This window comes from Denticeps clupeoides, chromosome 15 (genome assembly GCF_900700375.1).
Source record: "Denticeps clupeoides chromosome 15, fDenClu1.1, whole genome shotgun sequence".
Classification (NCBI taxonomy): domain Eukaryota; kingdom Metazoa; phylum Chordata; class Actinopteri; order Clupeiformes; family Denticipitidae; genus Denticeps; species Denticeps clupeoides.
The window spans coordinates 10,432,379-10,454,000 of NC_041721.1; the positions used below are offsets into that span (position 1 = coordinate 10,432,379).

The following is a 21,622-nucleotide window of genomic DNA, read 5'->3' on the forward strand; positions in this document are numbered from 1 at the left end:
ACAAACAAACATAAACATTTACATTTACAGCATTTATCAGACGTCCTAATCCAGAGCGACTTACAATCAGTAGTGACAGTCCCCCTGGAGACACTTAGGGTTAAGTGTCTTTCTCAGGGACACAATGGTAGTAAGTGGGATTTGAACCTGGGTCTTCTGGTTCATAAGTGAGTGTGTTACCCACTTGGCTACTACCACCCACCATAAAAGGTATAAGCTTTTGCATACTGGGAATTTGGAGATGAGGAAGGGAAAGTCCACACACGACCACATCTGAAATACAAGAACACTAAGATCATTATTACCACAACCATTACCAAAGATCAAGACCCTGACCCACCAACTTAGACCAACTGGAATACCAAACACATGCTCACACACACAGTGACAGCATAACAAGACTGGACCCCGAACATTGGTGTGTATGGACCCACAAACAGGTTTGGAGAATCAGGAGGGGGCATGGCCTGTACTCAGTGCCCCGGGAATGGTAGTTGCGCGCATCTTATGCTGGGTGCCTGGGATGACAGTTATTGCAATGATTCAATTAGAAGCATGGTTTTAAAAATAGTTTATTAATATGCATCAATACATACAATTTTTCAAGCCTATTTTACAAATATAGTGAAAAATCAACAAGGAGAAAAGGGTAAATACATCAACATGTTAACATTGAAACACGTTATGTGGGAGAGAGCACAACTTGAGGCTCCTAAACCCATTGTAGTCAGTCGAGTTTTATTGAGCATAAGGAACTACATGATCTACAAGTGACTTTGTAGAAATGTAGATGTTATGCAGGTGCTTGTGGAGCATTGACAAGTGGTGTCTTGAATACTGCATTTAGTCGGGAGCCAGTGAAGAGATTTGTGGATGAAATGAATCTTTTCAGCACGGGCAGCAGAACTATGAGCCATTCTGACATTAATGCCTCAGCGCTGTGGAACATTATTTCTGCGGTGTCATGCATCCATTAAATTTGTCAATTCATGAGAATGCATATCAATAAGAGATTTTGTAGGATCCTGTACATTTACAACAGCTAAATTCAGTGCATATGGAAGCTGCAGCCATGTCTGTTTCGTTGCTGATTTCTCCTTGGTAACAGGACCATGTGACTCAGTTACTCGCCGTCAGCTGTCAGATGAAGCCAGGGAGGAGCCCCCTAGAGTGAAGGCACACAGGTTCCTGTTAGAGTCCCTCAATCATCTGCTCGCGTTTAGGTCACGTGATCCATAAGCCTCCATGTTGACAGTAGGCACCTAGGGGATGTACAAACACAGCCAGTCATGTGAGCGCTAACACTGTGGCCACAAAGAAGCCTGTTTGATGATGTGTTCTGCCCCAAGCTACAGTAGCCGATGAGCTGACAGGCTTATTTATTCTATGGGCAGAGCAGGCTTCTGATCCTATCCTGGCAGGGCAAAATTTACCCTCCAGAGAGGCTTAGGATAACACTGGTGAATGGTGAATATACTTTAACCTCTGTTCCAACTGAAGGATCTGAGGTAATTACCCTTGGGAGACCTGAAATGCCCTTGAATTGTGCTGCTGAGGTTTGGCGTGATTAGTATTTTGTGCAATTGTGGCCACAGCACCCATATGAATTATGATATGACGGATCCTACAAATTCCTATCAGAAAATTTATATATGCAGGCTTATATTATTAACCTTTTGACCAAGTCAAAATGGTGACAAAACCCTAATGCCCCTTTACACTCTTTGAATTTGTAGAATCTTCAGATGTTCAGTACTGAGTCTGGGTTCATGCCAGGTCTCAGGGTAAGGTACATTTTTGATTAATTATTTTGAACTGAAGACTTTGAATAATGCAGAGGTGTCTACAGAACAATGAGGAAGTCTTGACTAAGTGGCAATATTTTCCACTCACTTTTTCTTCATTTAACACAACTGTGTGAATTTTATTTCTATGTTTATTTGCACAAGTCATTGTATTTCCCAGCTGACACTTTGCATTTTGATGCTAGTCACCTTGTGAAGAAACGCTTGAGAAGAAAGCACGTCAGAGCTTGATGTGTGACATCTGTCCTCACTTCCTACACGGGACGTTCATGGTACCTCAGTTGCCATCCATCCATAAGGCTGACCTCTGTATGAATTTAAATGTGTACAGTGGTCTTCGTCTGCAACATCTGGGGCAGCTGTCAGTAATGGCGGTGACTCGTCTCGCCTACACCCCCGAAACAAGGCACCCTTAACGCTAAGAAACATTTGGTTATTGTAAAATATTCCAAATCACACTGGAGGCAGTTTAAAAGATCTGAGGGTGCCGACGGAAGGGCTGCTGCAAGTGTGTGTGTGTGCTTGCATCACCATGCATGTGTGCATGGTCCTGTCTGTATGTTGTTCCCTACTCTGTCGGCGATGTGGGTGGTGCTTCAGCCCAGAAACTGTGTGAACGTGTACCAGCAGTTATAAGTGGCCTACTTTTACACACTATTTTAAACAAACCAAATAAACAGCAAGTCAATCTTGCAAGGTCCCCCGTTCTCATCCTAGCCGGGCACCGCCATTCATTCACGCTGGCCTCTCAGGGAAATCAATAGAGATGATAGCAGGATGATAGCACATGGTGGCAAAGCCCTCAGTCAAAACACCCTATTGAGCCTAAATGTCACCATATGGAGCAGAAGATTTATTTAATCGCACCAAAACGCGCCGTCTACCTCTCAGCATGATTTCTTTCACTCCAATTCTCCCTTGGCCTCTGGGAGAGGGTGCTGCACCTTCTCAGAACAGCATGACAGCGAACTGCCGCCTTGTTATTTCTATTGGACCAGTCGGCGTAAAATTCCAGCTGGAAAAGGTTGATGTTACAATAATTTACCCAGAGTCAACTTAGTCAACACCCACCAAGACCTGCAATGACATGCACTGATGCCATTTGTAATTGTGCCAAACTGTATGTTTAGCAAACTTAATCTGGCAGGGAAATATTAAAAAAGTCGAAGGAGTGAAGGCGGTCGTAAAAACTCCCACTCTTTTGCAGTCAGAGCCTGGTCAGTTCCAGGAAATGGAATGAACGTTGCTAATAAAACTTTGTTTCCTCTGAAACCACCATCATATTTCAGAATTGGTACATTTTCCCACCCGGCAGGATGCTGATGTAGCCACCTCCATGCGTCATTTGCAAGCACGCCCACACATAGCCATAACCGACATCCACTTTCTGGATTCATTTTGCCTGATGACAGGCGTCCAGGGAGCTTGGCTGTTCATTTTGAAGTAAAAAAGTGAAAGTGCAGCACAGAACACGGTGACACAACGAAAGGTGTCCTCTGCTTTTAACTGTCACCCTTGGTGAGCAGTGGGCAGCCATGACAGGCGACCTGGGAGCAGTGCGTGGGGACGATGCTTTGCTCAGTGGCACCTCAGTGGAACCTGCAACCTTCTGATTACAGGGCCGCTTCCTTAACCACTAGGCCACCACTGCCCCATTTTGTTTCTGATATTGCATCCCTAATGCCTGCGACATCCTGTACACATACCGACATTCCTGATGTGGCCACCGGTTGCCTGTTTTTGGACCAGTTTTCTCAGTGCAAATTTTAAACTACACCAAACCTACATTTGTGGCTGAGTGGAACAGCAGTGGGCACCTCTGCTCTGAGGAAGAGGGATTTGCTCAGCCCGGAGTACAACAGTCTCATCAGCCAAAACACCCAGATGCTTGTTTAATGGTGTGCTGACTACGAACTGAACATCAGAACTCAGTGGAGCATTGCTTCTTCTCCTCGCTTCTCCTCATATGTGTGTGATTTAAATACAGGCACCTTGATTTGATCTCAGTATTGAGTTGGAATCATGGCATTCAGCTCACGTCAAACTGAGATTTTTTTTTTGCCGTTCCCCAGGGGAGCGCGATGCCCACGTAATCTCAGGAACATGAAGTGATACAGTAGTTTGAACATCCTTCTCCCAGATAGAGACAAAGGCAATCATTCTTTTTGTTCCAACAGCAGCATAATGACACTTGGGCACAAGGTTGTCTCAAATCACAGGCTCAGTCCTTTGAGGACAGGCCAGACGTGACTGGTTTACATGATCGCCCTTTCTATACTAAGCAACATACAATAAGTCACCTGGAAATGAATCCTTGTTTTATTAATGATCATCCACATCCTGCCAACATGTAGAATGTTCTGATTGATTACATCAAGGGTCTTGTAGGTAGTTTGAGGCATTGGATGACATCATTACACTGTGGCTCCACTGATCCCGGCTTCTGAATCTCTGATTGGTGAAGCTTTCTGGTCCAATGGAGCAGAGTGAGCTCTAGAATTTGTGAGTAATTCACCTGTAGAACTTGCATCTGCAATGACTGCAGAAGGCCATGGTTTGGAGGTGGATGGAGGTTACCTGATCTATAAATATGTGGCTTGAGAGAAAGCACAACAAGATGCAGCAGGGTTGCTAAGGAACAAAGAGATTTCCACGTTTTTTTTCAAGTTATTTCTGATCTCAACATCAGTTCCTGTCTAATTTGGGCCGCATTAACATCTCGTGTCTGATGGAAACTTCCCGGTATCAGAGCATTATCTGAGCATCAACAACAACAACAACATTTATTTCTTATATAGCCCAAAATCACGTACAGTGTGTCTCAAGCCCTACAGTTGACACCCCCTACACAATGGAAAGGCAACCAGCCTCAACCAACAGGTTTGGTGGGTCCAGAAGGGACACGTCACCTTGATTTACAGATTCAATATGGAAATTGCATTTAGCATCAGCTTGTAGCTTTAGCATTCTGAGCTAAGTCTTGGAATACACCACATGCATCATCTGGCCAGGAAAACAAGGCGCTGTCCATCCTTGGGTCAGACAGCTTGGGCTCATCCACTTGATGTTCATGCCTGATGTTTCTGGAGTTTTGGATTACATCTATATAAAATGTATGGCACACTAGGCTTGGGATCGAGGTATTTGGTATGCATTTATCATATTTGTAGATGTTTATCAGGAAACGCCCTCATTTTCCAATTGGCCTTCAGTGTCATACAATGTAACTTATTGTGAACATGCAAAAGTTAACAAGAAACATAACTTAACATACAAATCCTATAGATTTTCTTTCATGACTTTCTGATCACCAAAAACTATTAATTCTGGAATTATTAGTTGTAACTAACTTTTTATTTCACTCTAGAGTGAATGAGTCTGTGTTTGATGGACACCAGGAGACTTGGTGATTAAAGCTGTAAAGTTTGGTTGAGGGGGGGTAGACTAGTTGTTTTTCAGGGTTGGGCTTACCAGGGTTGGAAAAAACAAGCATACCAAGACCTTTTGGACAATTTCATGCTCCCAACTTTGTGGGAACAGTTTGGTGATAACCTTTTCCTACTCCAGAATAACTACACCAGTGCACTAAACAAGGTCCTTAAAAAATGGAAAACATGCAAAATCCATACACACTCATGATCTTCAAGTTAAAGATGTAATAGCTGCAAAGGTTGACTACATACAAAAGCCTCCATATTAAAGCATATGGACAAAGAATATTATGTCATTAAATTAGTCTAAATGGGAACATTGTGTATTTCTGCATTGTGTAATAGCAAAAGCTATTAAAAGACTGCATAGGTGAGTCATTAAAAATTATTTGGCATTATTTGCTTATATTATTTAAATATACTATGTGTGGAGTATTTTAATGTTGTGCTGCATTTGCATATGACATAGAGTTCAGTTGTGAGCAGGGGCACAGCTGTGCATACCAAAAACGAGTCCTGTTATCTCTGTGTACCAAACTAGTTGTGTTAAGTCCACCCGCCCGGGAAACCCCCCTCTTATCTCTTATCTGAGATGAAACAGGTTGTCTTTTGGTGAAGCTCCATGCCTTATTTGGAGATGGTTTCCAGGCCTCCACGCCCTTTTGGCCACAATAAAAAGAGAACAGTGAGGAGAATTGTTCCAGAATATCCTGCCGCACACACGCAGATCTTCTCAATAAACTCATCTGGAAACCTCTTCTGCCGTCCGCCCCTTCCTTCCTTGTGTGGAGAAAATTTCCTCTATAACATTTACCATTTTTAATGATGAGCAGCAAGTAAATGGAATATTTGTACTAGTATGACAGCCAGAAGGACAAATGATTGCCAGAAACACTGCATTCTGTTAGTAGACGTGGGCACTCGCCTCCTTTCAGAGCTTCTGAAAACTGCCATTTGTGCCCTTGTGACTTATTGTGCTTTCCATTTGGCACCAAATGCCTCAAGCCTGTGTTCAGACAAAAGCCACTCTCTGCAATGATCCTCTGTCTGAGAAGATACATGAAAGTCTCTAACGTCCATAAAAGGAGTTGGGCTGAGGCAGTCTGTGCCATTTGGGTAAGACCCCAGAAGCAAAGCTCTTATTGGGGCCAAAGTGGGCTTTGATACCACTATGGAGAGGAAGAAATCCATTAGAGGAAGTGGGTGGGCCAGAGATATCTGACAGGCTTTTGTGAAGGACCAGGGTGTTTTGCCGCCATTTTGTGGTCTTTACTCTCTGTGTGTGCATTAGGAGGGCATAGAAAAACCTTGGTCAATAGGGCCAGAATTTAGGAGGATGTATCAAAGTTGCACATTGCACTAATCCATCAATGTGACCTTGTTTAATGGAGGCATCTTCGTGTAGATAAGGTGGCGGCAGCAGACCGGGTTATCCGTCATCTGTCGATCCACTGTTCAACTCACAGTGTGCCATTTGCCTGATGTCAATGCCTTATTAATGAAGTCCTGGAGAGTGGTGGTGGTTTATGTCAGGTCCGTGTAATAGTTAAATGTTTGTCTGCTTTGTTAAGAATCCATTATGGCCGGGTGCGGGTGTTATTTTAGAGAAATTCCTGACGTTTGGCGCCCTGAGGAAGCCCTTGAAGTTCTGCACGCTAATTAATGGTGGAAATCGACTCTCAGCCATTTTTAACAAGACAGCTTATCAGCAACTGTGTGGCTGTTTTTGTCTCAGGATGCCGATGTTTGAGGTGATGTGTGCAAGAGGAGCAGGTGGGTGAAATTATCTGTACAAGAGCTGCAGCTGGAAGAAATTATCGGTGCTGTAATCAATACCTCTCTTCAGACCCTCCTGCCTGCCACAGGCCACCATTCGGCACCGCTGCCAGTCGCTGCCGCCCGGGTGCTGCCACAACGCAGGTGCTGCGGGTTCCCTTCCTTCCGTCGCCATGGAGACCTCCTTCTGCCCCAGTTGGAGTTGCCTGCCCTCGCACGCATGCAGGCAGGCGCAGATTTATTGAGGCCGCTCCTGCACGTTGGGAGCTGGCTGACATCTGCGTTGGATAGAAGTGGCTCTTCTGACTGGCAGCCCACTTACAATTGACCTCTCTGTCCTAATTACCCCTCACTTCAACCCTCTTTTCCTGGGAAGCTGTTGCCTCAGGAACATGGGGAGTCTCCAAGCATGTGGACATCACAAAACTACCAAATCAAACATGAATATTGTTACTTCAGTGCAACTGATAACTGTAAACACTACCCGGCTTATGGACGGCATCCAAATTTTGTTCTACTCGATATGAGTTTGAGGAACACCATCATTTAAATATGAAATATACGATCACTTGAAGGCACACAAAGTTTTTAAGTATTTTTCATTTGTTTGTAATGTCTCTAATACTAACTAGATTCACTGGCCTAATTGTCATAAGTGAGGCAACTGAAATAATCCTTTTATATTTTGGTAAGGCATGTGTTAGTACGTGTTAGTGTGTGTGTTTGGTGTGAGAGAGACACTTTGATTTCATTGGCTGTTACATGTAATAAACAAGGACTTTAAAAATGCTTTGGATTACATGTGAAACAGGCTGGATGGTATATGTGCATGGATAGCTTTCCTCCTATCCTCCGTGACAAATTAAAAGCCCTCTGCAGAGCTGTGACAACTTCATGGCATTTCATAAAATTCTGAAGAACTGGCAGCATTCATTTCAGAGCAGGTGGAAACAAAGTGATATAAATGTTCATTCCGTATAAAACATTTTCCACAGATATTTTTCTCAGTTCTATTTATAACTTTGCTAGCATGTTTTTATTTTCCAGGTATGGGTTTGATGGGAATCTGGCTTTTTCGTCAGTTTACTTAACAGCCATTGAGGGGGAATAGTGTTTGCGCAACCTTGTAATTGTGTGGTGCTGCCCTTTTGGCATGACTAAATTGTTGTGGATCGTGACGTTAGTAAAAGCTCCCACTGAGTCATACCTGTCTGAATGTAGTGTGGAGGTGTCTCTGTAATGAACCATTCTGAAACAGCTTCTCACGACCCATGTCATGAGCATATAGTTCAAAAAGTAAAACTTCTTTTTACAACCCTCTTCTTTAACAACAACAAAAAAAAAACTGAACTTGAACTAAACATCTCTGGACAGGAGTCTTTCTGTACGAATACCCCGGACAGCCAGTCGCAATCATAGCCCCGAACCCCGGATTCCCCCAACCAGCAGATCAATGCTGCCGAGTTCACTTTGCCCTGTAAATGGCAGATGCACAAATGCCAAACAATGAAGGCCAGCATCGAGTGGGAGCTGCGGGACATGTGGCATTACCAGTCAGACCTCGGCATGTCGTGAAAATTAAGATTGGTAAGCAATTTGTACACATGTGAGGTGATTTGGTCAAATGTCATTACATTTTAATGCAGTTTACCAGCCATGTGCTTCAGATGTGCTGTGAAATTGGACGTGAAGCTGAGACAATTTCTTTCTGTGACTGCGGGTGACAATCAGCCAAGATAAAATCAGCGAGGAAGAAAAATAATAATAAAAAAAAATACTTACCACAAGAGGGTGAGTCATAAAGACTCATCTCTTTCTTGCTGAAGCTTTCTTATGTGAGATTTCAAATATAGGCCTCCATGTTTAGCCATTCCAGGTTGTTTTTATGCTGATTTATTTCTTTTTCTACTTGCCATTCCTACAGAAAAATATTACTGTTCCTTCTTGTGCCTCAAAGCATTGTGGGAACCATTAGATGGAGTCACTTTTCCTAAGATCATCCCACAAGCTGCAGTGTGATGAAAGTAAGAGTCTGGAAATAGGAATGGGCTGTGACGTGCCCACTGTCAAATGACCCAGCGCCAGTCAGGCATGCAGCCTTCCTTGCTTCCTCCTGTTGCTTGCTGCTGGCCTTTGCCAGAAAGCCCCCAGGTGGAGACTGCCTGCCAGCATCCGGTATGTTTGCCCTGGCACCAAGGGGTGAATGGCCAGGCAGATCCGATTTAGGACGGATGCTGTTACTGCAATGACAAAATGGTGGACTTTTCACTTACAAGACTGTATAGGGGGCTACCGGTCTCCTCGGTGCAACCAGCAGGATGGCCAGTCTTCTGCTGTGAGGGTAACAAATGTGTCCAACATGGCACAAAATACGAGAGTCTGACAGGTTCTGATAGGGCGGAACGCCATGCGCTGATATGATAGAAATAACAGTGGCAGTGGCCTTAAATTTGGCTGTCATTCTCAGCCAAAGCTCTGGCGAAGGTTGGTCTTGTAAACATATTATTTAAACATTGATGCAGTCAGAATCCCAGTTCTTAAAAAAATTAACATCCTTGTAAATGTGTTTAGAAACCAAGTTCAAACCCAAGGACTTGCAGCTGGTCTGGAAAATTGGCCTTATATACTTATACTCCCCCACTCACAAAAGCCATTTGAAAAATAAAACAGCAAAGAAAAAACAAAAATGCCATTTTTCACACAGCACCAATGCATTGCCAATTCTTTCTAAACACACATTAATGTGAAAAGGCCTAGAGCCTCTGATTTGCTTCCTGTAAAAAGGCCATTTGACACAAGTCCTCTGATGGGCTGGCGCTTCAGTTTGAATCAGTAGCGATGAATCTGAGACCTGTGTTGTTGAAACTCCATCTCCAAGTTTTGTTCTTTACTCCAAGAGTGAGTCACCCCCAAAGTACCTTCAGACACAGAGCAAACAATCCACTTGTGTTCATCAAGGTAATCTTGTTTGCAGAGTGGGCACTGGCTACAGATGGGCCAGTTCAGGGGATAAAAGGCCAGCCTTGGAGTTCTTGTGTGTGAGAGAAAGGAGACTCGATTGAATGTCCTCTGTCCACAGATCATTGCTTGCGTGGGCTGGCACGTGGGTGCCAACCTCACCAAGGTCAGGTGACTGTGAGGCCATTGTTGTGAGCAAGGTGAGTCCAGAATGTGGACCTTTCAAATAGTCAAAAACTCAACACAGAGTTGTCTCTTTATTCGAATATACAATAAAAAGAAATGAAAAATGGGCTAAATTCCAAAACCATGACTAATATGCAGGTCCTGCACTGTATCCACAAGAAATAGTGTGGACAGGAGAGTCTCTTGAAGCAACCCACTTAATCTAAGCTTGTTAAAAAGATGAACGAGGAACTCCTTCGGTAGGGGAGGAAGCCATGGTGAAAAGTCCTTGTTTCATTCTAGTACAAAATGAATAGGCTGGTTTGTGAATGAGTTCATTAATCCACTATTTTCATTTTCACATCAACCAAATTCAAGGGCATTACATTATATATTTTTGTGTTCTTTTTGTTTAGTTTCATCAGCATAATGTGCTTCAACATGCTTTGTTCTTGAAATAAAAGTTAGAAAAAAATACTTGGTGGATGAACAGTGATGAGGCAGTTAGCCAAGTAGCCTCACACCTCCAAAGTTTAAGTTTGAATCCCAGCTCTCCCCGTGGGTTTCCACCAGGTTCGCCAGTCCACTAGGTGAATAGGTGACTGTGAGTGAATGGTGTGCATGTGTGCCATGCGGTGGGCTGGCGCCCCGCCCTTAAAGAGTCTTCATCCCCAGAGTCCCGGGATGTGCTCCGGCAGCTCTGACCCGGAGCAGGACTAAGCGTTTGTGGGAAGTGAGTGAGTGAGTATTTGGTGGATTATGGCAAAAATGTGAATGAGGAATAATCACAGCAATATAAAGAATATATTTTCACCAAAATGATTGAGAGCAATTTTCAACAATTTTATCTTTTAGAAAAAAAGTAAAGAAGCCATCCATAAATTATTATTATGTTTGTAAAATCTGCCATTACATCATTGACTCGTAGCTAAATAAAAAGTGGTTGTCATTGTGACACTGCAGCACAAGGTGACACAAGGAAATGTGTCCTCTGCTTTTAACCATCACCATTGGTGAGCAGTGGGCAGCCATGACAGGCGCCCGGGGAGCAGTGTGTGGGGACAGTGGCACCTCAGTGGTACCTTGGCGGATCGGGATTCGAACTGGAAACCTGGTGATTATGGGGCAGATTTTTTTACCCGCTATGTCACCACTGCCCCTCTAGGTCACCACTGCCCCGACAAAATGTTGGTATTTTGTCATAAAAAAAGTGAAAACAAGAAAATCTGTTTCATCATACTGCAATCTGGCAATGTCTGCAAAAATCTTACAAAAAATAAATGTTCCTCATGTTCTTCATCTGGTTCCTGAAGAAGCCTCTCTTTGTTTTTCCAAATGACTCAACGTCCTGTTGCTTGCTTTGAAAAAACACTTTCACGGGGGGTTCAGGAAGAAGCCCATCCGGATATTGGGCCATACGAAGCTTTTTGTCACCACACAGTGAAGCATTTTTCAGATGAAAGGTACCAAGGCGTGTTTCTCAAGTGTGCTATGCTTTGTAAAACAACAACAACAAAAAAGCGCACATGGTGTCCACCAAATTGCAGCTTTCAGAATGGAATTACGGAGGGGGGGGGGGGGGGGGGGGGGGGGCATTTTTTCAGGAAACCAGCCCTGTGTCTGCGGTGCACCCGCTAAAGCAATGCACACATCAGTGTTGCAATGTGAGGGTTTAACATGAATGCTTAGCGTTCTAATTACTTTCACTGCGAGAGGCAATTGCTGTTGCGAGTGAGGGGATTGAGAATGTGTCACAACACAAGAGTTAATCTGGACATACGGCACCCGCCCTTGAAATTGCCTTTTAACTGGTTTGTGCCATTGTGGCTTTTTGAATTATGATTCCAGCACAATGGCTCATTTTGGGGAAGGTTGAAGAAATGGCTGGGGGTTAGCCTGGAAGACAGCGAACGTGAAAGGAGACGAATCAAACTGGCTCTCGACTCTCAACTAGAAAAGGAAACATTGTGCTTGCATTTGTCATCTGTTCTTCTGCCAAGTCCTTCGGATTGCACCTCCCTTGGGATTTGTACATCATCATGATGGTTTTCGCCTCCTCATTTGCTCACTCTCCCGGTCATTTTTATTTCCTTTTTTCATTCTTTATCCCTTGCCCTGGGAAAGGACACACATTACAAGCATGGCGTATATGGTAGTATATGGTAGACAATCCTGAGAGGCGAGGAAATCACTCTTGAAGAGTAACCGTAGCAGGAAAATGAGAGAGGCCTGATGGAAATCAGAGTGATGGAAGGCGAGAGAAGTTCCCTATCCCTCGCACATAAATTAGATGCCTTTTGTTTTCCTCCCATATCTGACAGCGGCATCTCTCCTGTAATGAATGTACAAGGAACCTTCTGAAAGTTCTGCAAGGACCCCTCACAACTCCACAGTGAAACAACTGAGATTTACGTCTGCAATGGCGCACATTCCATGAGTCTCTCTGAATGTTCGTGACTGGCTTCCATCCATGTGCGACCAATGGATATCTCTGGATCAGAGGTGACCTCCACATGGTGGTACATGTGTGCCCAAGGCAGATGGTGGACTCTGGGATTCCTCCAAGCACTCAAGACCTGCCCTTTCAGCACACAAATGAGCATTAAGTGTTGTTGAGAACTGTCCAGAGTAAACATTTTGTTTCAGATCTGACAGGACTGAGACTGTAAATACGGGAATCTGTTTGACGTAAGTGACTGGCATGCAAGTTGTTGGTTGCAGGGACTGTGCTGAAGCCCAATATATGAGATAGCACTCTTTCAGTTCGCTGAAATCATTAATGGTTCCAGACTTCCTGTCATCACATATCAGACCTGGCTAGTGACAGTGCTAAACAAAACAGACTACACTCCCACGCTGTGCTGGGGTACAGAGATTTGGGACACATTACAATTGCTTTTGGATTGTCTTTCAAGCTGAGCGCATTCACTGAAATTGTTTCAGTGTGAAATGGGGATATGGTAATAGACCTCTGTTGAGACAGGATAGAAATGTTTATTTTGGGCATAGAAAATGCTTTTTGCCAGTTCATCTAAAAAAAAAAAGAATAAAGAAGGGTGAGACTTGTGGGACGTACACAAACCTGAGCAAAGGCAAAATGCTCGTTTTATGCACAATAAAACATTTTCATTCTTATCTATATGCTCCTGTATGCCACTATTTGTATGCCACTTATACATACACATAATCACAATAGTACAGTTTCAAATGACTTGGAGGAGATACTGTCACATACACGTTTTTTTTTTTTAGCCTAATCAAATTATAAAAATATATTTCAGCTTGCCTTCAGCTGTATGCAAGGGTACTTTCTTGGTACTACGTTGTAATGCTCTCGCTTGTACATGTGCTCTCAGTGTAAGGAAACACATTTCTGGGCAACTGTATATTTTGTGGTGTTTGACTTTGCAGCAGATTCATCCATGAAACAGCCCCAAAGGAAGCGCCCCCAAATCAGAAGGTTGCTGGTTCGAATCCCGATCCGCCAAGGAGCCACTGAGGTGCCACTGAGCAAAGCACCGTCCCCACACACTGCTCCCTGGGCGCCTGACATGGCTGCCCACTGCTCACTCAGGGTGATGGGTTAAATGCAGAGGACAAATTTCACTGTGTGCTGTGCTGCTGTGTATCACATGTGACAATCACTTCACTTTATTATTATTATTGATTATTTACTCATGCAGTTAAATAAAATAATCAGTTCAAAGTAAGTACAAAAAATAAGTTAAGTAAGCATTAGGCAAACATTGCATGGTTTAAAACTATAAAATAATGCTAAAAAATATTTTCTGTTTATTGAGATAAATAAATTTAGCTATAATAAATAAATAATAAATTTATATAATAATTTAGATAATAAATTTAACAGTTAAATCTTGATTATTGGCTGAAATAATCTTTATCAGAAGAATGTGTAATGTTGTATCTAGGACTGGGGCAACACCACGACATCATTGCAAAATATGTCTGCTGATGCGTTGACCCAAATCAAAGTTTACATTGGTAATGGTTCTGAGAAAGTATTCTGGGTGAGCAATAAACATTTGGGTGAGCAATAAACATTTATTGAAAAGTTAAAAAATGAATGTTTTTTCATGTAATGTAAATTAAAATGTATAAATCCAGTTAATGTTAAATAAATCAAAATTTGGATTAAATCAATTGGGAAATGATTTGAAAAATAGTTTTAAAATAATCTTTTTGCGCTATTTGCAACAGGCTTAGGCCTGTTGTCTTCTCCATTCCTGCTTTGTCTCCCTTCTGTTCATGGGGGCGTCAGCAGACATCAAAAATGATAATCTCAGGACACAAACTAAAGATGCAAATAGATTGTAAGATTGTCGTTGTTTTCAGAAAAGTGAATATGACATTTGCAAACACTTCCCATGTGTAACATATATTACAGAGCCTCGAAAACAGCTCCCAATCAACTCTTATCACTATTCATTAAACAGTTTAGGTGCCTCTTTTCTGTCCAACTCATTGCTAGAATTAACAGCATTGGTAATTGCATTATCTGAAAATTATTGCAAACCAGAAAGATTAGATTAACCTATGAGAAGAGTAGATTTTATTTTATAATATACACATTATGCAGCACTCACTCTGCCCCTTTGGGCAAGAAAGTAATCCAATGAAAATGCATATTTGATCTATGTTCTCAGTCCTCATTCATGTAGGAAGACAGATGTTGGCTTCAGTTGACTTGAATGCAAGTCAACAGTGGCCAGAAACGCTGTCCTAGCTGTCAGGACACAGTCTCCAAGGTCAGCTTCTTTTACAGCTCAGCTCTCAGTCCACTCCACCGTAAAAAACACCAATGGGCTTTCTAATCAAAGCGCATATGGACACTGTTTGCCTGTACAATTAGATAATTCTATCATAAAGCTATTTAAATATGTCCATTGTCAGTACACTAACAGAGGACAACGTGGTATGTCGTCCGCAGCACTACTGTGAAAAATGCTAGTGACGTAATATTTGCTTTTATCCTATATAGACATGTGGGACCGTATATCTGCACTCTTCTGAATGTGCTCTGAGTCACGCAACAGCCGAGGGATTATCATATAACACATACAGGCTCCGTTGCTCATTTAAAAGGCCCCCTGCTCCATCATGCACCCGCCTGAAGACACATCCAACTCCAACGCACTGGCGATTGTGAAAATGTCGGCGCCGAGGCTAATCTTAGACTATCTGTTTGATGTGAGAATGATGGAAGCGCATTCAAATGCGCGCACGCATTCTAAAAAAAAAAACGGAAGAGGACAGAAGGCTGGAGGAACAGCTGAAGTGAAAGTGAAAGCCATGGTTGGAGAGAGGTTGAGACAAATTGAAGAAGCGGCTCCTTTGAACAACAACATCTGGAATGAGTGCATTAATGAGGCGGCACCAACACAAACATCCGTTTTAGATGTGCATGGCTGTTGGAATATTGTATTGGCGCTGTCGCAATTTATTTTTCGCCGGGCGCCGTCTGCTGTCAGGTCTGCAGAGGCCCATCGATTCTGGCGGGAGGAGAACGGAGGGTGAGCAGGGGAGGCGGAGCTGGGAGCTGAGTGTGCCTTCACGCTGCCCGCGTCTGGGTTACATGACATGATTTACATGTGAGAGCAGCTGGCGTCCCTGGCAGCTGTACAGCCGACGCATCAGGAATTTCAAAAGCGGCCATTATGGGCGCTCATACAGTGGCACAGCACCATATGAAGCAGTGTGGAGCGAGAGATTCACGGCCCGCTGCAGGCCAATGGCCAGATTTACATCTGGTGTAATGGTGGCAAAAGAAAAAATAATAATGTAAAGAACACTACATATGGTTGAATCACATAAAGTTTATCTTAATGTTATTGAATTGACTATAAAATGGCTTCCTTGTCACATCCTTTTTTGTGACCTGATTCAGCATCCTTGAGGTAGGAATGGAAGTGTGGTTTACTGGCATACAGAAATCGATGTAGCGTAGTGTTACAATATTCTTTGTGGTGCTATTATGTTAGCACAGTGGTGCCAAGCCTGCATTTATTCAATATCATTCAATATATTTACACTTTTTCTTAAATAGTTCTGTTCCTGTACATACATTCCAGTCAACAAACTGGTTTCAAACAAAATGTGTAGGTTTGTTTGAGTTTCCACTGTAAGGTGAACAATGCAGCATGCCATTTCACCTGAAATCCCATTGACAATTTTCTTGACCAAATTCAACAAGACACAAGCAAATTCATGTTATGTTGATCACTATGATTCTTTGCATTGAATGATAACTGCAAACGTGAAATGGAAATTAAAAGGCACAAGTAAGTGAATAGTAAGTACGTGAGGCAAGATAAGATTCAAGCAATTGATGGCAAGATGACGGAGTGCTCACTGGGCGTGGCCTTTACACGTTTGAAACTTTTGGAACAAATCTTAAAAAGAGGAATATTTGCCATGCTCTGTGAATTTACTGAAGGTTCAGCACATTGAAGAGCACCTACGGTACACCTGTGTTAGTTTTTGGTGCGTTCGCGTATTTTTGCCTTTCATTCATTCTAAAGATAAGAGCTTTACCCTTGTCCTTGACAGAGTCCATTTTTCAACTGACCTGTCTGCCTGAAGTTGTAGCATCTAATCTGAGCATCAAAGAGCTGCAACACATAAAAAGCATCCATAATGTAATAGATGAGAATATTACACCAACCCTGCTTTTTCCCTTCACTGGTACCACTCACGCCAATTCTGTAATAGATAACAGGGCTGATATGTTCTGACAAGGACAAATTGCTGTTACATTGCAGTTTGCCTTTCATGCAAAGGAGATTACTCCTGGATAATCATGAAAAATGTAGCTTTTTTTTTTATCGCTACAGCGATCAGGTGTAGAACATTGGGGTAGAAAAAAGGGGTGGTGATGTTAGGGACCGTTGTAGCTGTACGGCGTGTCAGCCCCTGCCCCGCCCAGCCATGCCTTTCTCACACACCCCAGCGCTAGGCAGCATCTGTCAGAAGGGGATCCCCAGCTGCTCCCCATCCTGTGTCCGCTGTGCATGGCTCGATTGTACCAGCGTCCTAATGAACAAGGCTGATCGGCTGCAAAAGCCTGGGGGGAACATGGAGCACCTCATCTGTGTTCCAGACATCCAAGTGCTTAAATTTCGGACTTCGGAGTTCAACAATCCCCATATAAACTAACAAAAAGAACCAGTTCCTTGGCCGCTGTGTTTAACCGTGTGCTGTTGGAGTATTCAGCATAGTGGCATTAACCTCTTGCCCTTCTCTCCCTTTCAGAAGTGAATCCGAGCGTCACGCCAGTGTCTTGTGAGCGAAGAGTCAATCGGAGAGCAGGCGACGCCGAGTGAAAGGTTAGTCTCTGATCTTACTCTTCAAGGGGGGTGGGAAACAATTGGGCGCTGCATCTTCGTTAGAAATGCCAGAGTTCTACAGAGGTGCGGTGGCCACTCAAAGACTTTCATCCTTCAGAATTCAGCTTGTGACCCCAGTCTCTCCAGATCACCAGCATACCGGATGTGAAAAGTTATTTATTATAGAATATTGTGTAACTCATAATCAGCTCAGTCACGAGACTAAAGGAGAAGCAGTTTATTAGTAGTATTTGGTACTAACTGAAATATTAATTTGTATCATTAATTAAGAATGATCAATTATGCATTAAATAAAAAAGCTGAACATGCTGCTGTTGTCCTGCATTAAAGGATTGTCCTCTGGTCCAGTCTCCTTCATGGGTTAAAGGTTTTGACTAATGGAATATTGATTTTTTTGACATTCTGGGAGAAGGAGATAGCATAGCAAATATAGCATTGTCATCTCAAGAGGCATTGAGAGTTATGTTGGAAGGATTTCAGCCAACTATCATTAGTCAAGCTGAGAGGAGGACGAAAATAGGCTGCACATTTTGTATTGATGCTTTTGTGAGTTGTCGTGTTGCACATTCATTAGTTTTTTTCACTTTCAACGCCAGCCCCAAGCATCTGAAAACTAAGATAGTAGCCACAACTATACAAAGCATGCATCTTTCACTGCTGACCCACTCGTGATCAGCAGTATTAAATAACCAAAGTTTTCCAGTGATCCACTGTCCCCTAAAGAGGGATGTATTCTGTGCCTTCCTTGGTTAATTTACAAGAAAATAGTCCAAGGTTGATGTAAAAATACTGTCCAGTATACAGGAACTTGGCTCAGGGTGTCACGCAGGCCATTTTTGCGGACTGGTAAACTGATCTTGACTTAGGGCAATAAGAACACTGGTTAAGTGCAGAACAATTGCCGTTGTTTTCCAATTGTATGAAGCACAAAAGACTACTAACACCAAAAGCACACTGCATTGTGCCAGGTTGCTGCCACGCCATAACACCAACCGTAGGGTAGATTTTTAGTGTTGTGGGTCGCTGAAGGTTGAAGAAGTTGCAGAAAGATGTACCCTTGGTTCTGTTTTGCTGCTTGGTTCTTCTTCTTCTTCTGCCATTCCTCAAGCTGTTATTCTGTTCTGCGTGTTCTTTTGACTCAAATCTTTTTTGGCAAGGTTATGGCAACTTTATGTGCAGTAAGACCACACCCCAGGTTGAGGCCTTAACCAATGGTTGTAGTAGAGTGTGATGCTGCAGGGAGGGTGGGTATTGATGCTTATTATATGAAAGTGATATAAGACTTATACACCACACTCTTGCTATTCACTCATTCCACATTCACTCGGGTTACAAATTGGTGGTTACAGAGACACCAAACAGTACACGCATATTCATTTGCATCATGGCGTACCACATTTCTATCAGTAACTAGAAAACCTGAAGTTAACTAGTTATGTCCGTTGAACATGGTACATGGGAGATGAATGTCTATTGTCCTACTAAGTGATATTAGTCCAGAGGTTTCAGATACTCCATGAGTATTAAAGAAAGGATTTGTCTTTGTTCTCCAGACGTTTTGGCGGGAAGTCTGCATGACCACTGCCCCAGTCTCTGGGTTAAAGAGGTGTCTCGGATTTTATGGCCCGATTGTCCTTATCTTAGATAAACAACTGTTTTTCCTTTTTCTTTGATTTGAAAGGGGCTCTGAGCGATGTTAATGGAATGTGTAATGCTTTACCATTTCTGATTCCCCTACAAAACGGAACTTTGAATATTTACATTAATTGTATGAAAGGTTTCAAAGGGTGAATTTGTCACATTGCATAATTAAACACAAGCTGACCAAGTTTCCATATTTCTTTTGCTCTGTTTGGGCAGCACTGACTGCGGGTCAGGTGCTGACTTTTCCATGACCAATTGCCTGGGTGCTGTGAGTGCTTCTGGCCTTGTTAAATCTCTTTTTTTTTGCATGCAACGAAGTGAACACTCTTCAGGTGTATGAGGGGTACTTGTGGGTCCTCTAGGCAAGAAGGATTTGGGAGAACGGTACTATTTTTCATCGTTATTGTCTGTGACATATCCAAAATGGCACAGTTTGCTCCACTGAGAATGAGGCGCACATCGCTCCTTGTTCAGGAAACATCTTTTCTTTCTCTTCATTTTCTCCTTCTTCTTTCTCTCGCTTGCTCTCTACCCCGGCATATCTTTATCTTCCCTCGCTCTGCCTTATTCCCTCACTGCCTTATTCCTTCCTTCTGCCACAATTCACCATTTTCTCTGCTGGTTATTACGATGGGACAGTGGGGGCCTGTCTGAACTCACTCTATTTCTCATCAGCTCCCTACTGGAGTACCATACAATACCTAACCAGCTCTCCTCATGCCCATTCCTCATTCTTAAAAAAATATTCTGCAATAAAATTGGGAGTTAAACCAAGTAGCCTGATAAATATGAGAACATAATGACATTAATTATTAAGAAATTGCTTTACTAAATTGTTTTAGTAATATTTACACTTAGCACAGTCTGTCAGACTCCATAAATTATATGTAGTATAAATGTATTATTTAGACCTTTCACCATTTTGTCTCTTGAAATGGATTGGACAGGAACTGAACATATTTAGGGTGGATGAAACAATGGGTCAAGGTCAAGGTCACAGCACATGAGGAGCATGACAAGAAGGACCAGATATGTTTGGTGGCCTAGAACTGTTGTGAAAAGGGAACCAGGCTTGTGGCATACAGTGGCTTGAATAGCCAAGATAATTTATACTAAACAAGGAGCTGGCGGCATCTGATGAGCATAGAGTCAACAGACCACAAGTAATGTATTCAAATGAGGGTGAAGGGCAGTCATAGTCAGTGTTTACATTAAGGCAGGATGAACAAAATGTGCTTCTGTGCATTAAATGCACATGTTTTGATGATATTAACGTTGTAAAGAATAACTGTGGCTGAAACCTGGAAAATTTCTAGTCAAGAGTCTCTTTTAGCTCATATTAAAGTGTGTAGATTCCCCTGGAGGCAGGCCATAAACGTGTTCATCTGAGATCGTACCCAACCTACACCGTAACCCCAGCCCTCCCTCAGCTTGCATTCTCCCTGCTTTCAGCACTCTGAATGAATTATTATGGCTGAGACAAGGCACTCACATGCATAACACAAGCACACACACACACACACACACACACACACACACACGATGGAGATGGAGACTCGCCAAGGACGTCTCCAAGGTGATATGATTGTGGGGGTGGTGTGGAGTAGGGGTGGATGCGTGTCTTGACTAGCGGTGTTGTGGCATTTACATGGTGGAGGATTTTGGTGTCTGAGGTACAGCGTACTCTACCCCCTAAAGTGCTGACTGATAATTGCAGCGTTGCTGCTCGGGCTAATACAGCGAAGCCAATCTTCCCGTCATTTATGTGTGTATACACATGGCATGCATAGACAACAGTGGTGGTCATTAAGGCAAGCAGACGTTTTTCATTTTCAGGCCCTAGGTGAAGAGGTGTGAGTGAGAATACTTTGTCCAAACAAAATGTCTACATTATCATAGTGAGGGTTTTTAAATGATGAGCAAAACCCAAAAAAATATCAAACAAAATTATTTAAATATGTAATTCAATCTTTTAACCAAAACATTCATATTCATTTGAACACCAATGGTTGGGTGATAGAAGTTAGTGGGTAACACACTTTCCTATGAAACGAAAGACCCAGGTTCAAACCTCACTTACTACCACTGAGGGGCAGTAGTGGCCTAGTGGTTAAGGAAGCGGCCCTGTAATCAGAAGGTTGTAGGTTCGAATCCCGAGTCGCCAAGGTGCCACTGAGGTGAGCACTGTCCCCCCCACACTGCTCCCTGGGCGCCTGTCACGTCTGCCCACTACTCACCAAGGGTCATGGTTAAAAGCAGAGGACACATTATGTTGTGTCACTGTGTGCTGTGCTGCAGTGTTTCACAATGACAACCACTTTACTTTCTTTCTTCTTTCTGAGCAAGACACTTAACCCTGAATGTCTCCAGGGGGACTGTCCCTGTAACTACTGAGTATAAGTCGTTCTGGATAAGGACATCTGATAACTGTAAATGTAAATGTAATGCAAAGACATTTTCCATGTCTTTATATTGATTG

At 42.8% G+C, this 21,622-nt stretch overlaps 1 protein-coding gene across 3 annotated transcripts in view; it reads left to right on the top strand.

The window, feature by feature from the left end:
* Nucleotides 1-21,622, top strand: part of syt1a (synaptotagmin Ia) — a 174,330-nt gene that overhangs the window by 63,487 nt on the left and 89,221 nt on the right. For all 3 annotated transcript variants that reach the window (XM_028953977.1, XM_028953980.1, XM_028953978.1), the window contains one exon: nucleotides 17,405-17,478. The gene's annotated coding sequence lies outside the window, so the exon portion shown is untranslated. The remainder of the gene's footprint in view (nucleotides 1-17,404; nucleotides 17,479-21,622) is intronic.